The sequence below is a fragment of the Mobula birostris genome, chromosome 2, assembly GCF_030028105.1.
Source record: "Mobula birostris isolate sMobBir1 chromosome 2, sMobBir1.hap1, whole genome shotgun sequence".
NCBI lineage: Eukaryota > Metazoa > Chordata > Chondrichthyes > Myliobatiformes > Myliobatidae > Mobula > Mobula birostris.
This window is the reverse complement of record NC_092371.1, coordinates 64353618-64373957: the sequence shown is the minus strand read 5'-3', so window position 1 is coordinate 64373957 and position 20340 is coordinate 64353618. Positions and strand designations below refer to the sequence as shown.

The 20340-nt window shown below is 41.2% G+C and overlaps 1 protein-coding gene across 1 annotated transcript in view; it reads left to right on the top strand.

Moving 5' to 3' along the window:
- Window positions 1–2686: 2686 nt before the first annotated feature.
- LOC140187107 (myosin regulatory light polypeptide 9) overlaps window positions 2687–20340 on the top strand; it is a 30700-nt gene continuing 13046 nt past the window's right edge. Inside the window, exon 1 of the mRNA XM_072242064.1 lies at window positions 2687–2797. The gene's annotated coding sequence lies outside the window, so the exon portion shown is untranslated. The remainder of the gene's footprint in view (window positions 2798–20340) is intronic.

Here is a 20340-nt window from a genome sequence, read left to right as displayed (position 1 = left end):
GCACCCACAATGTTCAGTAGAACAACACAGAACACAGAAAGCAATAAAATAAGCACCTTTCCTCACTTCCACCCTGCCTCCCACCAATGTACACCAGGTAGTCCTCCTACCCCAGGATAAGTCTCCAGGGTTCCAGATCTCCAGGCTTCAGCCATCGGACTTAGCTTCTAGACTTCTGATCAACCTTCGGGCTTCCATCTTCGGTATCAAGCCCCGGACAAGCAGATGACGATAACCCATGACTCAGACTCTGATGTGCCAGTGACCAGCTCTCATGCCTGCTCGTGCCTCCTGCCTACAGAGACATGCACTTACCTAGAACATCCCGAACAAGGCCACATAACTGGCTTTTGAGCACAAAGCAGAGATCTGGACACTGGTTGTCCTTCATCCCATGTCAACATTGCTGGCCTTTAGAGCACGGAGCTTAAGTCTGGATTCTGGATGTCTTTGTCCCACCAAAGAAGAAAAAGATGATAAACATAGAAACATAGAAAACCTACAGCACAATACAGGCCCTTCAGCCCACAAAGTTGTGCGGAACGTGTCCCTACCTTAGAATTTATTAGGCTTACCCATAGCCTTCTATTTTACTAAGCTCCATGTACCTATCTGAAAGTCCCTTAAAAGACCCTATCGTATCCGCCTCCACCACCGTTGCCAGCAACCCATTCCACGCATTCACCATTCTCTGAGTAAGAAACTTACCCCTGATACCTCCTCTGTACCTACTCCCCAGCACCTTAAACCTATGTCCTCTTGTGGCAACCATTTCAGCTCTGGGAAAAAGCCTCTGACTATCCACAAGATCAATACCTCCCATCATCTTATACACCTCTATCAGGTCACCTCTCATCCTCCGTCGCTCCAAGGAGAAAAGGCCGAGTTCACTCAACCTATTCTCATGAGGCATGCTCCCCAATCCAGACAACATCCTTGTAAATCTCCTCTGCACCCTTAAACTCAGTTTCTTAACTGGAGCTTAAATTTGAACAAAAGGTGGAGAAACGTAGTGCCTTATGTGTCCCTTTCAGACATTCTAATCCACATTACAGCCAATAAATTATTTCCTAAACGTAGTCATTGTTGGAACCAAACCACAAACAAGAGAAAATCTGCAGATACTGGAAACCCTTCTGCCCAAAATGTCGACTGTACTTTTTTCCATAGATGCTGCCGAGCCTGCTGAGTTCCTCCAGCATTTTGTGTGTGTGTTGCATTGTTGTAACGTCTGATACATCACAGTCACCTTGTGCACAAGTTTGGACAAACATAAAACTGGTAATACATAATTCTTTGTGACTTTCCTTAATTTACTGATGTGATGTGAATTCACTAACAATGTCAGCAGTTATTACCTACTTCCAAATCCCATTGAGGTGGTTTTGAACAGTTGAGAGATTGAATATTTTTTCCCAGGGCCAAAACGTTTAAAACATGCATTTAAACTGAGAGAGTGTTAGTTCACAGGAGGTGTGCAAGCAAGTTTTTTTTACAGTGTGTGAATGCCTGGAATGTGCAGCCAGGGGTCCTAGTGGAGGCAAATATGATAGAGACACTTGAAAAGCTTTTAGAAGGGTACATGAATATGCAGAGAATAGAGGGAAATTGGCATTATGTAGGCAAAAGGGTGTTTAGTTCGTTATTTAATTATCTGACAAAACATCCTGGACTGAACAGCATACTCCTGTTCTATGTTCTATTAGCTTGGGTCAGGTCATATGAGAATCTCCTTTATTTCTGAACAAAATTGAATTTTTTCTACCATATTTTATTTTGTTGACAAAGTATTGTTTAGATATATAAAATCAAAGGAAAGGACCCAGAACCCTCTCCACTGGGACTACAGTTTCATTTCTGCTGAAACATCTATACTGGAAACTTACTGTTCTTGATGGATGTGCATGTTGCGAAACAATTTGAAGCCTCAACTGCATTTAAAACAGCGTTCACTGTCAGTAGACGGTTGCCCACCATCTATCATAACGTATTGTTGCTTAGATGTCCTATTTATTCTTGGATTGTGGTGACAAGTCAAATCTTACAATAATATAATACCAATTAATAATTTTAAACTGGTGGCACTAGAGACAACAGATGCTGAAATCTGGAGCAAAGAACGATATGCTGGAGGAAAACAGCAAGTTGGACGGCATCTGTAGATGAAAATGGGAAGCTGACTTTTCAGGGTTGAAACCCCTTCATCTGCACTGAAACAATTTCTGGCTGTTAGCTGGCTTGTATTGTTGGTGAAACAAAAACTCTGGATTCAATTGTGGTTTGCTGATAAAATGAAATGAAAAATAGTTACCAAAACAGACATAGTAATTTCAGTAAATTCTGGCCACAGCATTAAAAACAGTACAGGCAAATATTAATAAAGCTGACATAATTATACCATATCCTTATAAAGCAAATAGACATATTGGTATTTTATCAGTCAGCAGAAGATAAGTACTGTTGTATATTTCAGCATTACAAGTATTAGTTTGGCTACACTAGGTATTTTCAACTATATAAGGCATCTTATCTGTTTATGTGGATCTCCTTGGACTAATATGCCAAAATCCATTGTACAACAAGCTATTTGGCAGCAATCCAGTCAACATTTTATTGCCTTGTATGGACAAATGTCTGGAATGGGAGGGGAGGGATCCTAAGCAGCTGTCACTAGACATTGGACGGTGTGAGCACATGACTAGTACATCAGCTTAAGCAGAGCAAATACTAGCTGACATAGCTCTGTTAACCTTAGCCTTGAAGAAAATTCAATATACCTCATCTTTTTTGACCACAGGTAAGAGTTTTGAGCATATATTGTTTCAACAGTTAGAACTTACTTGTCATTATTGTGAGTTGCAGAGAATGTTTAACTTCACAGCTTTCCTGTGCCAGTTTAACAAAAAGATGCATCTTTGGTAAAAGTTAACTTTTGCAGGACAATTTTCAGACTTATGAAGAGGTACAGCAGCAAGGATTCAAATCTTACGGGTAATTATCCTCAAAATCTAAACACACAAGAGATTGAAAAGTTTGAAGAACTTTACGATTTTCATGGGTTAATGGTGTAAGTTGTGTATTTACTCAGCATATCAACTTTTCACTGTGTAAGGTTTCACTGATATCGAAGGTTTCCCTTGCTTATTATATGTTGACATCCTAAACATAGCAGGAAACTTTAATGGCAAAATTGTTAACATATTGGATCATAATGTAAATTACTGCCAGAAACACAATTCTCTATTTTTTCCCCAGTTGAAGGCTACAAATGAGGAACAAAATATAACGGGTACTAATTGCTTTTAACTTGTCAGATGTTAATGTTTAACTGGTAGGAAACTTTGGTATGTGATCCTATAAGTGTGTTCTGTGTAGAAAATGATCACTGCATTCTACTGGGTAGAAAAGTCAGCAAATTCAACAATGAATGCCGCAACATTATCTAGAAGTACTCGGTCTGGCATTCAGTTTAAACTAGAGATTCTTGTTTGCATTCCTGAGCTTCCAAACAGCAGAAAATTGCACAGATTAACATATTGAGTTCCCTGTGAATTTTTGAATATATGCCCCAAGACAATCTGCAGTGTGGGGGGGAGGGATGAAGATTAAAAGTTACCCAAAATGGGTAAAAATTCTGTTTAATCTACTGGAAAAAAACTATTCCTGCTTAGATATCTCAACAAGCATTAACAAGAGGGTAATGATTTAACAATATAGAGTAGGAGGAATTAAGTTTTGAATGCCTGAACAAAACAACAAAAAGTAAAATTTACATAGTACTTCTAATAAGAAAAGTTGAGCCCAGGTTTTCACGAATGTGTGGGCAAAAGCTAAATAAAAAAGTTATGGACAAATGACCAAAACTTTGTTCAAAGTTTGTATTTTATCTTGCAGTATTAGATGAAGTTGAAAAGGAGGTGGGTTACAGAAAGTGAAATACAAATCTTGTACCCTAAAGCAGCAAGAGATCCCAGGGGAAGAGGAGGTGTGATCGCATATATCTTTTCCTTCAGACAAGTCTGACTTGCTTGTGAGATAACCAATGAGTCTTATATGGGATGCACAGACAATGCCACAGGTGGGGCAGGTGTTACTTGACTGATGGTTTAATGGGCTGTTTTGTGATGTGTGTTCCTTCTGATGTTTGTACTCAACTGGATGTACTCCTGCTGTAAAGACATGAGATATTCAATGCCTTCCTCCATGAACAGGCTTACAGAAACTAGGGGAAAGTTAGGGGAGAAATACATCTGAAACAGATTTAATATCACTGGCATATGTCATGAAAATTGTTGTCTTGTGGCAGCTGTACTTTGCAATACATAATAATAATAATAGAAAAACTATAATTTACAATAAGAAAATTAAATAAGTCATAACAAAAAGAGAGCAAAAATAAGGGAGGTGCTGTACATGGATTCATTGTCCATTCAGAAACCTGATGGTGGAGGGGAAATAGCTGTTCCTAAAATGATGAGTGTGTGTCTTGAGGCTCTTGTACCTCCTCCTTGATGGTAGCAATGAGAAGAGGGCATGTCCTGGGTGATGGGGGCCCTTAAAGATGTATGCTGCCTTTTTGAGGCATTACTCCTTAAGATGTCCTCGATGCTGGGGAGGCTAGTACCCATGATGGAGTTGGCTGAGTTTACAACTTTCCACATTTTTTTCTAACCCTGTGCAGTGGCTCCTCCGTACCAGATGGTGATGCAACAGGTAGAATGTTCTCTACATTACATCTGTAGAAATTTGCAAAGAGTCATCGGTGGTATTTGAACCTGAGTATAAAAATCTTTTGAAAATAATAAAAAAACAGATTATGCAAGTCAGAAATTTATTAAAAATGAAATGCAAAGCATAAATTGTTAAAAACATCCAGCAGGTCAGGAAGCACCTGTGGAAAGAAAACCAGAATTAATGTTTCTGGTCAAAGACCCCTCATCAAAACTGAGAAAGGGAGAAAACAGATTAGTTTTGAATTTGGAAAAAAAAAGTTGGGGAGGGTTGAATAGAACAAGCTAAATATCTGTGAAACAGTGAAGTAAGGGGATAAATAGTGTAATTGCAATTAAAGGGTTTAAATGGCGGGGAGAGAGTAATAATCCCATTCCAAATCACTCTGGCTCTCACTTGCTTGTCTCTGTTATCAGAAGCCCAGTAAAGGCTTGTGCAACAGCAATTCATCTTCCATTTAGGTACATTGCAGCCTTCTGGACTCAATATCAGATTCTCCAACTTCAGGTAACTCGCTTTCTCTATCTGTATCAGGATGAACTACTTCTACTGTAAATTATCCACCTGAAATATCACCTCAGTTTTCCTCTCTCAATTACCTGTACCACATCCTATTATTTACAAATCATTATACTTCTTTGATTGTATTATCACCATCTAACTATCCTGTTGATCCATTTGATAGAAGGTTTTATGCGCACGGCAACCTTATCTCAACTATTCCTTTTGACCTATCCAATGCCCCACACACTCTTCATTTCAATTTAGTTCTAACCTGTTTACTCTCTTTTCGAGTTCTGATTGAAGGATTTTCAAACTGAAATGTTAACATATTTCTTTTTCTGTCATACCTGCTTAGTGTCTCCAGGTTTTGTGTGAGCATTTAATACTACATGTGTTTGCATCCTAATACCAAGGTGAAGAGCAAGTTAATTTTTTTTTGATGTAAAAAAGAATATAACTAAAAGAGATTTGAATTCACTGATATTTCTGGAGGGCTGGGTTGGGGGTGGGTGGTAATCTGAAGCCAGACAAGCAAAAATAAGAGTAAGCACAAACACAAGAGATTCTGCAGATGCTGGAAATCCAGAGCAACACACACAAAATGCTGGAAGAACTCAGCAGGTCAGGCAGCATCTATGGAAATGAATGACTGTTGACTTTTCAGGCCGAGATCCTTTATCAGGACTGGAAAGGAAGGGAGAAGAGGCCAGAATAAGAAGGTGGGGGGAAGGGAAGGAGTACAGCCCAGAAGGAAATGGGTGAAAATTAGAGTAAGCACGTACAGTACTAACAAAGGTATGAGCTTTGCTGTGGTGAATGATGTAAGGGTGAGAAGTTAGGGGTTGTGGCAATAATAGGATAAAGAATCAAAAACCTATGGCACTGATTAGCAGCACCACACAGTTGCAAATTGTCACATGGCTGATAATGGATATACTGTTGAAGACGAGATGCCATTTGTATGGTTCCTTATGCATTTTTTCAGCATGTTCTAAAGCATCTTGAACCAATGAAGAACTTCTTTGAAGGCTAGGAACTGTTGTACATGCCATCACCAAATCCATGCATCATTTTTGTCCCCAAATTATCTGCCATTACACACCATATACAGTATATGCAACGCCACAGTGATTGAAGGCAATATGTCAAGTTCAACACCGTCACTGATGACAGACAGCTCTACTTCTTCAACATCTCTCTCAACACTTCCACTGTCTCTGTACTGTTACCTTCCTCAATGTGCCAAGGTTTCATCTAGTTGAGTATTGGATGACTAAAGCTCAGTTTTCTGCTATAACCTTCATTTACACTCATTCACTCATCGCCCCAATGTTCACTAGGTTTTTGTGAGACCGAGTCTAGAGATGACTCCAATTTAAATCCTTACCTTTTTGCATTCACTCCCTTCAGATACACAGCCATCTCTACTGTCTTTGGCAATTGCATGGTTAAAAGTGAAAATGATTGTTGTTGTGTATGCGTCACTGAGATTTCTTATAGTAATATAAAATTGACAAGATAATACTTGCTAATACATTTTCTGATCACGTGAGATGACTGTATCTATAATTATCTATTTGGCATTTGATGCTTCTTGCTGTATTTAATATTGTGATATGAAGATTGTTGAAACTCCAAACAGTCCATTCAATCACATCAGGACATTAATGGTTCCGGAGATAATACAAACTAGATCGTTCGTAATAACTAATTTTTTAAAAACAGTTAATCTAGCTGAGGAAATTATAAAAGGCAATTTCAAGTGTTCTCATGATAAGAAGCCACTATTCTAGCTTTAGGAATGCAGTGCTAACTATTCTCGGCCACCTGGATCAGTGCAAGTATGAACCGTCCATAATTCATGACTGGACTCTTTCAAGACCAACTCAGTTAAAGTGTTAAAAAGGCATGCAAAAAAATGGTGGACTGTTGATTTATTTAAGCTTAAAAATAAAATACTGGTGCATCTTTGAACTGTGGGAGGAAACTGGAGCACCCGGAGGAAACCCACACAGTCACGGGGAGAAAGTACAAATTCCTTATACGCACAAAGGGAATTAAACCCAGGTCGTGGTACTGTAAAGTGCTGTGGTAACTACTACACTGCTGGGCCATCCTGCTAATGTAACACACACAGAAACTGCTGGAGGAACTCTGCAGGACAGGCAGCATCTATGGAAAGGAATGAAGAGATGCATTTCGGGCCAGGATGCTTCATCAGGACCCATGCGTATCACTATAGATTCCCAGCATCTGCAGAATCTCTTGTGTTCATAGTGTTTTCTGGCTCCAATGGTTTAAAATAATAATATTTAGTTTTCTTTTGCCTCAGCAGCCTTATCCACATAGCAACATAAACCTTGATAGTCCCAAAGTTATTTAATCTGTAACAAGATGGCAAAAGCAACTATTGATTCAGTGAAAGGCACTTTATCTGATGATGTGAAATGACCATCCACTGATAAGTACTGGAGGTGTGGATAGATTCATCTTTGGCAGTGCCCTCTTCAGTTTGGTCAAATGTGTTGCTATTACGGCTGAGATACATTTGTGAAAAATGGCTGAGGTGTAACAGCAGAAGAGTAGCTGTCTTCCAGAGTCTTGAGCACAAGGAAAATTTGGTGCAAGAACAAAATGAGTAATCCCTTTACCAAGATAGATTTTAGTCATGCCTGAACTTGTTTTTTTTTTTGAGATCATCATATACTGAATGTAGGTTAAGCAAAGTTATAAATGGCTCAAAAAGAAAATGTTACAACTGCTATCCTTATACAGGGTTTTGACCCAAAACATAGACCATCCCTTTTCCTCCACAGATGCTGCTTGACCTGTGGAGTTCTTCCAGCAGTTTGCTTTTGTTTCATTTTCCAGCAACAGCAGTCCCTTGTGCAAACAAGTGAAATTGATAAAAATGAATGAATTTGTCCATTTTCTAATATTTAATGTTTGTCATCTTGATATATCGGTTGCTTATAATTTCAAAGTTCAAAGCAAATTTATTTTAAAAGCTTAAAAGATCGAGGCACAACTGCACAAGCGCGAGGACGTCAGCAAGTCAGACCGACTGGAAGGTTTTTAAAAGAAGACAGCTTTATAGAGCAGGTGTATAGTGGAGTAGAGGGAGTAGAGGGAGTAGGAGGGCTTTGGCTCAACAGGACTTTAGCAATAACAGGTTAAGGCGAGGTAAGTTACTTGTGAAGAATAGGAATAGGAAGTATGTCTGTGGGGCTGGTGTTCTGTAATGGGTGTCTAATGTGGGACGTCCAGGAGACTCCCAGCCTCCCTGACGGCCACATCTGTGCCAAGTGCGTCGAGCATGCATTTAGGGTAAGAGATGGCAAGTTCAAAGGAGATGTGCATAGCAAGTTATTTTTCACAAAGAGTGGTAGATAGCTGAAATGCACAGCCAGGAAAGGTAGGGAAGGTGTTTAAGAGGCTCTTGGTTGGGTCCATGAATCTGCAAAGACTGGAGGGATATAGGCATTGTGTGGGCAGAAGGGATTTGTCTAAACAGGAGCAATTCTGCAGATACCGTAAATCCAAAGCGACACGTACACAACATGTGGGAGGAACTCTGCAGATTAGGCCTGCAACGTCAAAAGTTTATTCATGTCCATAGATGCTGCATGACCCGCTGAGTTCCTCCAGCATTTTGTGTATTTTGCTAGGGATTTGCCCAGTTAGGAATTTAAATACTAGTTTAATTAGTTTGGCACAACATCCGCGGCTAAAGGGGTTGTTCCTATGTTGTGCTGTTCGATGTTCTATGTTTAAAAATTAAGCAAGGGAAATTGTTACAGATTACTTTGGCTAGTTTTGATCTCTACTGAATTCTTGCCACTCCTTATAAATGCTTTCATTAACATTCAAGAATACTCATGTAGAGGCTGATTCTCTGTTGTACTTTGTGATTACTTTGTAGATTAGGAATAATGGCTGTTCCAAATTACAGCTCTTCCTCTTCACTGCAAAACATCAGCATTGCTTACATTTATTTAAAAACCATTTTAGAGTCTAATGAATAGTTGCAGTGTGAGAGGTTAGTCTGTATCATAGAGTGTATTTAATGGAAAATGCATTTACATGTTTTCTTTTATTCTGGAGATGCAACGGATTGCAGATGCTGGAATGAAAAAAAGTAAATGTATTATCAAAATGCATCTATGGCACCATATACCACCGAGATTCATTTTCTTAATGTGAATGCCCACAAGAAAATGAATCTCAGGTTAGTATATGGTGCCAAGTATATACTTCGATAATATTTAATCTGTGACACAAAAGCAGCTGTTGGAGGAACTCAGTGAGTCAGGCAATATCTGTGAAGGCAAAATGACATTTGATGTTTTTCAGCTGAGATCCTACATCAGGACTGTAAGTATTGAGGAAGAGGGGCCGGTATAGAGAACGAGAGAGAGAGCTGAGATAGGGGTTGTCAGGTGAACATCTATCACCTGCAGCTCTTGCATCACCCTCCCCTCTCTCCTCTTTATATTGGCTATCCACCCTCTACACTCCCAACCCCAATCAACTAACCCTTTTCCTCCGCGGATGTTGCTTGATCTAGTGTTTTCATCCAGCAATTTGTTTTGTTTTCTGTTCTCCCTTGTGTAGATTAATTAAAAGAACCATCTAATTGAGCAGGAAAAGGAATTTAAACAGGCTTTTCAGAAAAGGATGCCTTTTTAGTCATAAGAAAACAGTCATGGAGGTAGTTTGGCCCAGAGAGATTATGTAAGATTCAGCTCCATAACACGGCCTTGGTGGTGCGTTTTTTCAATCATCTGTACCTTCTGCCCAGTGGTGGTGTTGGGGGGGCGGGCGGGGGAAACAGGAGGACGTCCAGGGTGAGAGAGGTGTTTGATTATGTTCAATGCTTTACGGAGGCAGTGGGAAGTGCAGACTGAGGCCACTCTCTTTCCATTTCCCTGCTCTTTCCTTTGATCCTTTTAATGCTATTTTGTTATCTGGTGATTTCCTCAAGCAGCTATGGTTTTTGATATCAAAACTAGTTCCAACTTTCAAAATTAACTCTGATGCCCTGTTAGCTGAATCAACCCCATGTGTTTGACAGAGTTGTAATGAGATAGAGAGCGAGTGAAGAGTGGAACATTGGGAGTGGTGATCCATTAACTCAAATGTCTGACATTTCCATGGACTCGTTGGTTCATTGCATTTGTCATATTTTCTAAAACACTGGAAGGTACTTTGTATTTCATGAAGTTCTCAAACTATTTCAATTATATCAGTCACAGGATCATTACGTTCAGTAGTAAATGTACAGTATATTGGGAAGCACTCAGAATAAATTTTTTTCTTGCAAAATTAATTCTTTGCTTTCCCTGAACTTGAGGTGATCAAGGGCCCGTTCCTTCTGATTTTTTAATCTTAGATTGAGTAAGATGGTAATCAAATTCAAATATTTCACCAACTTATGTGTATTTTTACTAATGGTCATATTTAGATGAAGAAATTACATTTGACATTAAAGGTCAAAAATACTAAATCAGAAACTTTATCCAAATTGATAATGTGTTGTTGCAGCCTGTTTATCATAATACAAACATGTTTACACTGTTTTCTACCACATGGTATCCATTTAGCCAATGCTGTTCCTTTGCCATTCACTGACTTTGCACCTATTTGAGGGAGTTTGAAATTGGCCATTTTCAATATTGTTAAATGATAAAATCATAGAAAATTTACTACTGAGACTCATTGTATCCATGTTGGTCAAAAGTAAAGATCTGCTCAGCCTTCTAGGACTAGGTTTGCAGATGTTCAGGTACATATACGATAACTTATAAAAATGATGAGGGTTTATGCCTTCAACAACTTTTCAGGCAATGAATTCCAGATCCCTGCTGGCCTCTACATTACATTTTCCTTCTTTTTTTCCCTCTTATCTTTCTACCAATTACTTTAAATCTCATAATTTTAAAAACACTTAAATTTTCACTCAATCTACTTTCTCCTTCAACAAAAAATACCTCAGCCTATACTCATAGCTAAATATTTGCATTTCTAGTAATGTTGCCTTTACCCGCTCTCCATTTCAATCACATCTTTCCTGTAATGTGGTGACAGAAATATAAGGAGCATTCTCATGAGTCCTGATGAAGAGTTTTGGCCCAAAACATCGACTGTTTACTCTTTACTGTGGATGCCTCCTGGCCTGCTGAATTCCAACAGCATTTTAAGAGCATAAGACAAAGGAGCAGAAGTCGGCCATTCGGCCCATCGAGTCTGCTCTGCCATTTTATCATGAGCTGATCCATTCTCCCATTTAGTCCCACTCCCCCGCCTTCTCACCATAACCTTTGATGCCCTGGCTACTCAGATACCTATCAATCTCTGCCTTAAATACACCCAATGACTTGGCCTCCACTGCTGCCCGTGGCAACAAATTCCATAGATTCACCACCATCTGACTAAAAAAATTTCTTCACTTTTCTGTTCTGAATGGGCGCCCTTCAATCCTTAAGTCATGCCCTCTCGTACTAGGCTCCCCGATCATGGGAAACAACTTTGCCACATCTAACACACATAAAAGTTGCTGGTGAACGCAGCAGGCCAGGCAGCATCTCTAGGAAGAGGTGCAGTCAACGTTTCAGGCCGAGACCCTTCGTCAGGACTAACTGAAGGAAGAGTGAGTAAGGGATTTGAAAGTTGGAGGGGGAAGTGGAGATCCAAAATGATAGGAGAAGACAGGAGGGGGAGGGATGGAGCCAAGAGCTGGACAGGTGATAGGCAAAAGGGATACGAGAGGATCATGGGGCAGGAGGTCCGGGAAGAAAGACGGGGGGGGGGGACCCAGAGGATGGGCAAGGGGTATATTCAGAGGGACAGAGGGAGAAAAAGGAGAGTGAGAGAAAGAATGTGTGTATAAAAATAACTAACAGATGGGGTACGAGGGGGAGGTGGGGCATTAGCGGAAGTTAGAGAAGTCGATGTTCATGCCATCAGGTTGGAGGCTACCCAGACAGAATATAAGGTGCTGTTCCTCCACCCTGAGTGTGGCTTCATCTTTACAGTAGAGGAGGCCGTGGATAGACATGTCAGAATGGGAATGGGATGTGGAATTAAAATGTGTGGCCACTGGGAGATCCACATCCACTCTGTCCATGCCTTTCAACATTCGAAATGTTTCTATGAGGTCTCCCCTCATTCTTCTAAACTCCAAGGAATACAGTCCAAGAGCGGACAAACGTTCCTCCTATGTTAACCCTCTCATTCCCGGAATCATTCTAGTGAATCTTCTCTGTACCCTCTCCAATGTCAGCACATCCTTTCTTAAAAGGAGACCAAAACTGCCCACAGTACTCCAAGTGAGGTCTCACCAGCGCCTTATAGAGCCTCAACGTCACATCCCTGCTCCTATACTCTATTCCTCTAGAAATGAATGCCAACATTGGATTCGCCTTCTTCACTACTGACTCAACCTGGAGGTTAACCTTAAGGGTATGTTTTATGTGTGTTGCTTGGAGTTCGAGTATCTGCAGATTTTCTCTTGTTTCAGAACTGTTCTGCTGTTCAGCTTTGCTCAGTCTACCTCCTATAAACTAATGTGGACTCCTGCTGTTGGTGTTCTAGCACACACCACATCTCCTTCACACATCATCCCAGTGCTTGATGATCTACCTTGACTCATCTACAAACCTGGATTTCAACTGGAAACTGCAGGGAACCCTTGAATTGACAGTTCACAGCAGGTGCAATGTCATAAGGTCCTGATTGATCTTACAATATAAGACCAACAGACAAATCCAGGCCACTAACTGTTATTCCCAGAATACCAATCATTATTTGGTAAATCATGCAGGTGGTTGATATTCATAAATGAGACAAAATGAGACAAGACAATTAAAGTCACCGTGTTAAACAACTCCATCATAACCAAGTCCAATTCTATCTTTGTCTGATATATACAGTACTTATTCCAAGGTTGAGGGGCCAGCCATCTGCTGCCAGATTCTTATTTCTATTTTCTTTTCCTCTTTCCTAGCCAAGATGAGTGAGGTCACCTTAAGGATTTCTCCAATGTCCTCATTTACAGTAGATTCGTTAGTTCTAGACAGACCAGACATCAACTGTCAGTAGTATCCCTGCTTTCGTATCTTGTGGTACATTTACTCAAGAAGCAGTGTGACAGGAGCTACTTGCACTAAATTTAGTCCAAGGATTCATGCGCTCAGTATTTGCAATATATAGTCCACAAAATGCTGAAGGAACTCAGCAAGTTCGGCAGCATCTATGCAAAGTTCAATGTTCACAGTAAATTTATTATCAAAGCACATATATCTCACCATATGCTATCATGAGATTCATCTTTTTGTGTACATTCACAGTAGATACAAAGAAATGCAATAGAATTAATGGAAAAAACTACAAACAACCAATGTGCAAAAGAAGACAAACTGTTCAAATACAAAATAATAATAATAAGTAATAAATATTGAGAACATGAGTTACAGTCATAGAGAAGTACAGCACAGCAACAGGCCCTTCAGCCCATCTAGTCCATGCCAAAACCATTAAAACTGCCTACTCTTATTGACCGACTTAGCCCTCTATACCCCTATTATCTGTGTACCTCTCCAAACTTCTCCTAAAAGTTGAAATCAAGCTCACATGCATCACTTGTGCTGGCAGCTCACTGCACACTTTCATGGCCCTCTGAGGAAAGAACTTTCCCCTCATGTTCCTCTTAAACTTTTCACCTTTCACCTTTTACCCATGACCTCTAGTTGTAGTCCTACCCAACCTCAGTAGAAAAAGCCTGCCTGCATTTACCCTATCTATACTCCTCATAATTTTGTTCATCTCTGTCAAATCTCCTCTATATCTTCTTCATTCTACAGAATACAGCCCTAACCTATTGAATCTTTCCTTGTAACTCAGGTTCTCCAGACCAGGCAACATCCTTGTAAATTGTGAGGTTTAGAGTCCTTGAAAGTGAGTCCACTGATTGTGGAATCAGTTCAGAGTTGAGGTGAGTGAAGTTGTCCACGCTGGTCAAAGAACCTTATGGCTGAAGGATAGTAGCTGTTCCTGAACCTGGGGAATAAACAGTCCTAAAGAAGGGTCTCAGCCTGAAATGTTGACTATTTATTCTCCTCATAGATGCTGTGTCACTTGCTGATTTCCTCCAGCATACTTGTGTGTATTGCACAAGATTTCCACCATCTGCCGAATCTCTTGGCTTTGTCACTTTGCTATTAGGTCACAGTTGTTTTTTTTATTGCAAAAGATGCAGTTTAAACTGGCAAGATAAATAAGCCATCAGTAATTTCACTTTTGGAATCCCATTTGTTCAGCATGGGAGCTTCTAAATAAGATAATAAATTCTTATTTTGCATTTTGTATTTAAAATGACTTTTTGATCAGAAAGATGAAGATAAAAGAAAATTAAACAAGAAGGTTTTTTTTTCTTTCAGTCTTACTCAGAGGTAGATGAGTAATGTTTGATTCTTCATGATATGAAGCAACACTTTCGCAAGTTCCCCTGTAATTGGAGACCTACTGCAGAATCACAGTGAAACTAATACTGCAATAATTAATCTCAGCAATTTCATTTGAAGCAATTTAATCTTAATGAAATGTGCAACTGTATCTCATAAAAATAGACTGCACAGTAAGTTAGTATTCAGAACTGTGGGCTTATAGCCAAAATTTATGTCTTCTTACTTTTTGAACTTAAAGAGCAAATACGGATATATTTTTCTAGTTACATGAACATAGAAATTAGGTAGCACCTAAAGCTAACTTGAGATGTATTAGCAGACAAATTTGTCAACTTCAGTCTACAGAGAACAACTACATTTTCAATCGTTATTCTGTGCACAATGGCGGTGAGTGACCCAAAGTTGGAGTGAAATAAAAAAAGAACCAAAGATGCTCCTCTTGATTTATATATGAGGAAGTCAGTTCTAAGCACATCAAAGTATGGTACTTCATTGGATGGTCTATTGGCATTTTAAAACATAAAGTATAGAACGGTAAAGCATTTGAGCCAAGATTGTTAGTATTGCCATGGTGGACAAGAACCTCAAACCCTGAATTTAGTATTGAATTGATCAGTGTCCTTGACATAGAACAAAGGATAGCACAGCACAAGAACAGCTCACAATGTTGTGCTGGGATAGTTAAATGCCGAACTAAACTAATTCATACTGCCTACCCAACATCCATATCCCTCGATTATCTGTGCATGCATGAGCCTATTTAAAAGCCTCTTAATTGTCTCTATCATACTTAAATCCACCACCACCCTTGGCTGTGCATTCCAGGCACCTGCCACTCTGTGTAAAAAAAACTTGCCATGCACATCTCCTTGAATTTACCCACTCTCATCTTAAATGAAGGCCCTCGAGTATGAGACATTTTGACCCTGAGAGAAAGATACCAGCTTTGTACTCTATCTCTGCCTCTCAGAATCTAATAAATCTCTATCAGGTCGCCCACTCCAGAGAAAACAACTCTAAATTGTCCAACCCTCCATATAGCACAAACCCTTTAATCAAGGCAGCATCCTGGTAAACCTTCTCCGCACCCTCTCCAAACCTCCACCTCCTTCTTATAATGGGGTGACCAGAACTGAATGCAATACTACAGATGTGACCTAACCAGAATTTTATAAAGCTGCAACATCAAGTCAAGTCAAGTCACTTTTTATTGTCATTTTGACCATAAACTGCTAGTACAGTACACAGTAAAAATGAAACATTGTTCCTCCAGGACCATGGTGCTACATTAAACAACACAAAATTACACTAGACTAAGTGAGACAACACAAGGCTGCACTAGACTACGCAAAACAACACAAAAACTATACTAGACTAAGTGAGACAACACAAGGCTACACTAGACTACGTAAGACAACACAGAAGCTACACTAGTCTACAGACCTACACAGGACTACATAAAGTGCATGAAACAGTGCAGTGCAGTACAATAAATAATAAACAAGACAATAGGCACAGTAGAGGACAAATTACAATATAATAATAAATGATGTAGATGTCAGTCTAGACTCTGGGTACTAAGGAGTCTGATGGCTTAGGGGAAGAAACTGTTGCACAGTCTGGTCATGAGAGCCCTAATGCTTCGGTACCTTTTGCCAGATGGCAGGAGGGAGAAGAGTTTGTATGAGGGGTGCGTGTGGTCCTTCACAATGCTGTTGGCTTTGCGGGTGCAGCGTGTGGTGTAAATGTCCGTAATGGCAGGAAGAGAGACCCCAATGATCTTCTCAGCTGACCTCACTATCCGCTACAGGGTCTTGCGATCTGAGTCGGTGCAGTTCCCGAACCAGGCAGTGATGCAGTTGCTCAGGATGCTCTCGATACATCCTCTGTAGAATGTGATGAGGATGGAGGATGGGGGGTGGGAGATGGACTTTTCTCAGCCTTCACAGAAAGTAGAGACGCTGCTGTGCTTTCTTGGCTATGGAGCTGGTGTTGAGGGACCAGGTGAGATTCTCCGCCAGATGTACACCAGGAAATTTGGTGCTCTTAATGATCTCGATGGAGGAGTCGCCGATGTTCAGTGGAGAGTGGTCACTCGGTGTCCTCCTGAAGTCAACAATCATCTCTTTTGTTTTGTTCACATTCAGAGACAGGTTGTTGGCTCTGCACCAGTCCGTTAGCTGCTGCACCTCCTCTCTGTATGCTGACTCGTCGTTCTTGCTGATGAGACCCACCACAGTCACATCATTGGCGAACTTGATGATGTGGTTCGAGCTGTGTGTTGCAGCACAGTCGTGGGTCAGCAGAGTGAACAGCAGTGGACTGAGCACACAGCCCTGGGGGGGCTCCCGTGCTCAGTGTGATGGTGTTGGAGACTGACTGAGGTCTCCCAGTCAGGAAGTCTAGGATCCAGTTGCAGAGGGAGGTATTCAGGCCCAGCATGTTCAGCTTTCCAATCAGGTGCTGAGGAATGATTGTGTTGAATGCTGAACTGAAGTCTATGAACAGTACATGTCTTTTTTGTCCAGGTGGGTGAGGGCCAGGTGGAGGGTGGTGGCGATGGCGTCGACTATTGAACGGTTGGGACAATACGCGAACTGCAGGGGGTCCAGTGAGGGGGGCAGCAGGGTCTTGATGTGCCTTATGGCGAGCCTCTTGAAACACTTCATGATGACGGATGTGAGTGCAACGGGACGGTAGTCGTTGAGGCAGGACACTGAAGACTTCTTTGGCACGGGGACAATGGTGGCAGCCTTGAAGCACGTTGGAATGACGGCACTGCTCAGGGAGATTTTGAAGATGTCAGTGAGAACATCTGCCAGCTGGTCTGCACATCCTCTGAGCACCCTGCCAGAAATATTGTCTGGTCCAGCAGCCTTCCGTGGGTTGACCCTACATATAGTCTTTCTCACATCGGCCACGGTAAGACACAGCACCAGGTCATTGGGAGGAGGAGTGGTCTTCCTCGCCACCACGTCATTCTCCGCCTCTAAACGAGCGTAGAAGTTGTTCAACGCATCTGGGAGGGAGGCATCACCAGGACAGGCAGCACAGCACCAGCAACATGCCTTCCTGACTCTTGAACTTAATTCCTTGACTAATAAAAACAAACATGCCCAGTGCCTATCAACCTGTGTTGCCACTTTCAGAGGGCAATGCACTTAGACCCCAAGATCCTCCTGTACAATAACACCGTTAAGAGTCTTGCCAATTACATTACACTGTACTTTTACATCTGATCTCTTAAAGTGCAGCACCTAAATTCCACCTGCCATTTTCAGCCATAGCCACAATTGATCTATATCCTTCGGTATACCTTCCCAGTCTTCTACACTGTCCACCACATCACCAATCTTTGTAACATCTGTAAACTTACTAACCCAATATTGACACTTTCATCTCGATCATTTATATGTAACACGAACCGCTGCTACTGTGTGGTAACTGGAATCTCCGGTGCAGAAGGCCCCAAATCCTCGGCTTTGCTTGTTTCGGCGGCCAGCGCGAGGTCAAAAGCGCTTGGGAGGCTGTATCGGAGAGGCTGGTCGGAGGCTTGAAGTTTTCGGATGGATGGACTCAGTGTCGGCTGTGGTCGGCTGCTTCCAAGGCATCAGCAGTTGTTGGTGCCTGGAGGTTTTTGGCAGGGAGTTTCTCCCTTTTGCCACCTGCTATCGGGGACTATTGGGAGTCGATCGGGACTTGAGCCTTTTTTTTTTACCGTGCCCATGGTTTGTTCTTTATCAAATTATGATATTGTTTTGCACTGCTGTAACTATATGTTATAATTATGTGGTTCTGTCAGTGTTAGTCTTTGGTTTGTCCTGTTTTCTGTGATATCACTCTGGAGGAACATTGTATCATTTCTTAACTCATGTATGCATTTCTAAATGACAATAAAAGAGGACTGAGTGTTCTCATAATCTAAAACCTTAGGTGCCCCATGCAGATTGTGCAGAACACCGCTAGTTACAGACCTCCAGCCATAATAAGTCCCATCGACAGCTACCCTATGTCTTGTATGGGCAAGCCAATTCGGAATCTAAATGGACAACTTATTATGATCCCATCCATTTTTAATTTTTGGATGAACCAAAATGCAATTTTTTTACATGCTAGTAAAACCCTTATAGACAAAGTCCACAGCCCCATCTTTATCAATCATTTTCATCACCTTCTCAAAAAACTCAGTCAAGTTAGTAAAACATGACATGCCCTAGGGACTTAAGAACCTTAACATTCTTTAAGAGGCCTAACACTACCTCCTTCTTTATCTCAAAATGCCCTAGCAAATTGGCATGCTCCACACTAATCTCTCTGCACTCCACACCCTTCTCCTTGGTATGCACTGGTGTCAAGTACACTGGTCAATGGGCACAGCAAGGAAAGATACCACCGAAACTGTCGTCACAATGCTCTCCGAATTCGCAGGAAGAATCAGCAAACCGGTGATGGTGTCCTTTCTCAGGTCAATATTCGAAGCACTGAAATGCTGACTAGGCCAAGCGATTCATGCGCCCAGCACCAGATTCCCAAGCAGGCACTACATTTCGAATTTCTGTCATGGGAAGAGTTACCAGACAGACAGAGGCAAAGATTAAACAAAATGATCCAAGCTTCCTTGGAAAAAAATGCAATTTCCTCGTGAACTCCTTGAATTCTCTGGTTTGTGATTTCCCATGGCTGTGCACTTAGGATAGGATTGAGACCTTTGAGTCTGTGCATTTGGGACACATAGAAGACCAACATAGGCAATGGGTAGAGAAAACCACCTTAAAAACTTTAAACTCTCTGACCCCATCGGCCACTTTCTACCCCACCTGCGGAAGTATCTGCATTTCCCTTTTGGCCTCATCAATCATCCGAGAACCCACAAAACATGTGGGTTCATGAGAGGGAACTTCTTTACTCAGAGAGTGGTAGCTGTGTGGAACGAGCTTCCAGCAGAAGTGGTAGAGGCAGGTTCAATTTTGTCATTTTAAAAAAAAAATTGGATTGGTATATGGACAGGGAAGGAATGGAGGGTTATGGGCTGAGTGCAGGTAGATGGGACTAAGTGAGAGTAAGCGTTCAGCACGGATTAGAAGGGCCAAGATGGCCTGTTTCCGTGCTGTAATTGTTGCATGGTTATATGGTTATGGTGTTAAGTACACTGGTGTCAAGTACTCATTTAGTACCTCAGCCACGTCCTTCACCTCCAATCATCATATTCCCACTTTATCCTTGAGTGGTCGTACCCAATTCCTAGTTAGATTATGAGGACACTCAGTCCTCATTTATTGTCATTTAGAAATGCATGCATTAAAAAATGATACAATGTTCCTCCAGAATGATATCACAAGAAAACACAGGCAAACCAAGACTAAAACTGACAAAACCACATAATTATAACATATAGTTACAACAGTGCAAAGCAATACCATAATTTGATAAAGAGCAGGCCATGAGCACGGTAAAAAAAAGTCTCAAAGTCCCGATAGACTCATCATCTCATGCAGGCTGCAGAAGGGAGAAACTCTCCCTGCCATGAACCTCCAAGCGCCGCCAACTTGCCGATGCAGCACCATTGGAAGCACCTGACCGCAGCGGACTCTGAGTTCGTCCGAAAACTTCGAGCCTCCGACCTGCCCTTCCGACACAGCCT